This window comes from Gopherus flavomarginatus (genome assembly GCF_025201925.1).
Source record: "Gopherus flavomarginatus isolate rGopFla2 chromosome 11 unlocalized genomic scaffold, rGopFla2.mat.asm SUPER_11_unloc_1, whole genome shotgun sequence".
NCBI lineage: Eukaryota > Metazoa > Chordata > Testudines > Testudinidae > Gopherus > Gopherus flavomarginatus.
This window is the reverse complement of record NW_026114602.1, coordinates 1473507-1476787: the sequence shown is the minus strand read 5'-3', so window position 1 is coordinate 1476787 and position 3281 is coordinate 1473507.

Genomic DNA, 3281 nt, shown 5'->3' with positions numbered 1-3281 from the left:
TTGTGAGATCCCTTTGTAACTCTTCACAGTCAGCTTCAAACTGAAGTATCTTCAGTAATTTGGTAACTTTCACAAATTTTGCCACCTGACTGTTTACAGATCATTTAAGAATATGTTGAACAATACTGGTCCTAGTGTAGTTTCTTGTGGGACCCTGCTATTTACCTCTCTCCACTGTGAAAACTAACCATTTACTCCTATATTTTGTGTCTTATCGTTTAGTCAGTTACTGACCCATGATAGCACCTTCCCATGCATCCTGTGACTGCTGAGTTTGCTGAAAAGCATTTGAGGCAGGACTAGGGTGGTCACACATGCATTCATGGAATACCAGAGATTCCTGCACTTCCAGGAACAGAGTGGGGCCCCCTGCTACCAGTGTGACCTTGTCATGCTGCATGGCGGATGCCATGTTAAAGGAAGTGCTGCCCTGCTCCCGCAGGTTGGGCAACAAACCAGCCAAAAAAGAAGACTGTCTGGTATAAAACTGGTCAAGTGGGCGCCCACTCCATCTTCCCTTGTCCGAAGCTTGGCCCCTCACTCCCATTCAGATCGGAACCCTTATTACTCCCACTCCATCGAGACCCCCCTCACTCCGAGGTCCCTCTCAACCACTTCAGCCAGTCCCACTGAGATTACTCTGTTTAGTTTGGTGAAAATTGGAAAGGCCTGATTTTAGTGGTCAGCTTTTACAGTTTTCCAATCTTCACGATCATCCATTGAGTTCTGACCAGAGTGGGCCAGGGGCTGGCCATAGAGGGGACCTGGCCCAGCTGAGTGAACAGCTTGGCCTAGAGAAGCAAAGGAGTATGTGACATTCTACATAATTAATGATAATTATTAATCAGGTACTGGCAGAGTGTGAGGCCCACACAATGTGGACCAGACAGGATTTTGCTCTTCCCTTGGCTTGGTAAAAGAGAAACACATCATCCCCCAGCAGCATGAGGTCTAAACTTGGCCCATGGAATCCATGTGCACAGCACATTTGAAATGCAGTCAGCTCTGGGGTGGAGCAGCTGGGCAATGATGCCACAGTGGCACCACATGAGGAAAGCTCACCCAGCACTGAGATTAAGCCAGCTCTGAGGCAGGAGAGCAGCCACAAAGTGACACAGCATGAGGATGGCTAACCCAGCACTGTGGTGTGGGGGGTGAGTGTCCTAGTTTCAGGGAATGGGCCCTGCTCAATGAGTGGACAAAGAAAGAGATCTCAGCACCTCTTAGAGAACGCAGCACTGCCTTAGTATTGCCAACCACTGGCTGGGATTTACCATATGCCCAAGGGGTTGCTGTGGTGGCTTTCAATGTGGCCTGATCTTGACACCTTACCTGTTGTGTTTGAGGGGGTGAGCTCTGTGTGTGTGTTTGTTGGGCGGGATAGAAGACTGGAGGGCACTGAGGGGAAGAAAGAGAGGTCTCCCTGGCCCTGTTGTGGGTGTCCACAGATCATTCAGGGATCAAATCCAGATCTCGTTACTCCCACCCGCTCCAGAGACCAAGTCCCAGAGAGCCAGTGGCTCACAGAGCAGATATCAGCCACTCTCTTGCTCACAAAGCCACAAAACAATGCCACACTGGGATGGCTAACCCGGTGCTGAGGTGTGTGTGTATGTGTGTCCCTGCTTCAGGGAATGGAGCCCAAGCAGTGGGTGGAGAGAGCAAGACAACCCAGCACCTCCTGGAAGACAAAGGACTGCCTGAGTACTGCCAACCCCTGGCTGGGATTAGCCACGTGCCTAGGGGGCTGGCACTGCAGGCTTTCAATGTGGCCTTATCTTGACACCCATCATGTTTTGTCTGAGAGGGTGAGCTGTGTGTGTGGGGTGAGAGGGCAGAAGGCTGGGGGATGGGAGGCAGGGGCATCTCCCTGGCACTGTTCTGGGTGTTCACGGATCGTTCAGGGATCAAATCCAGATCTGGCAGTTCCTACATACCCCAGAGACCAAGTCCAAGGGACCCAGTGGCTCAGAGAGCAGATATCAGGCCTCTCTCACTCAGCTCCCTTCACAGAGGAGGTGGAGAGAGGAGGATGCTGAGATCTCACATCCAGCTTCCCTCTTGCTTTGATTCTTCCCAGGCTGCTGCATTGTTCTGTCACCTGCCCCTCCCTGCTCCAACAACTAACCCAGCCAGGCACAAATTCAGCCTGGCAATTAGTAGAAGGTTTCTAACCATCAGAAGGAGGAGGTTCGGCAGCAGCCCCACAAGAGGAGTTTTGGGGGCACACAACTTTGTTCATTTTAACGGAGAGGTAGAGAAACGTATGAGTGTGATTGTATGATGGAGCTGCTTGTGATGGTGGAGACAGGGCTGAGCAACCCATGGGCTCACTTCTAGTTAATGTCCTGTGTTCCAAAAGCTCATGCTTAAGGTTTCATCCGGCCACCAGCAGGGGTCAGGAAGGGATCCCCCCCACCAATATATTCTGAGAGGGTTTATTTTGTTTTGTTTTACTCTCCTTCCTCTGTAGCTCCTGGCAATGACCGCAGTTGGAGATAAGGGCCTGGGGGGTGGGGGAGCCAGGCTTTGAATTGGCACAGATTATTGTCTGTGTCTCTCGAGTGGTTGGCTGGCTGATTCTTGCTCACATGCCCGGGGTCTCACTGATAACCATATGTGGGGTGGGGAAGGATTTTTCCCTCAGTTCAGATGAGCAGTTACCTTGTCATGGAAGTGGGGGGGTCGCCTTCCTTTGCAGCGTGTGGGTGCAAGTCACTCACCAGGACTATCTGGATGAGTCTCATTTAACCATTTCCCTGCCACAGCTGAGGCACTGTTGCACCTTAGTCCCACCTGCTCTGCCAGTGGCAAATAATATTCTAGTCTCCTGCAGGTGCTAATTCTGTGTTCTCATTCCAGATGCTCTCAGTGGCCTGTGCTATACAGGGGGAAGGAATAGGTGACTAGGTGGTCCCTTCTGGCTGCCCCCAAGGCCCAGAACTTCCTGACTTCCTGCCCTAATGTTCAGTGGCAGAGCCAGGTGGAGGGAAGAGGAGGAGCGGAAAAAAAAGGCGCCACCTGCTTCAGTGCTTTTTCTGATGGGGCAGCGCTCTGGGTCTTCAGTGGCATCTCAATAGTGTGACCTTCACTCGCTCCACGGGTCTTCGGCAGCATTTCGGCGATGAAGCTTCAGTGCCACCTCCTGCATAGCACAGACTCCGAGCACCGCCCCATCAGTAAAAGCGCCGCAGTGGGTGGCGCCTTTTTTTTTTCACTCCTAGGTGAGTAAAATTAAAAAGGTGCCACTTGTGCTTGGTGGGGGAACAGCTGCTGCCCCG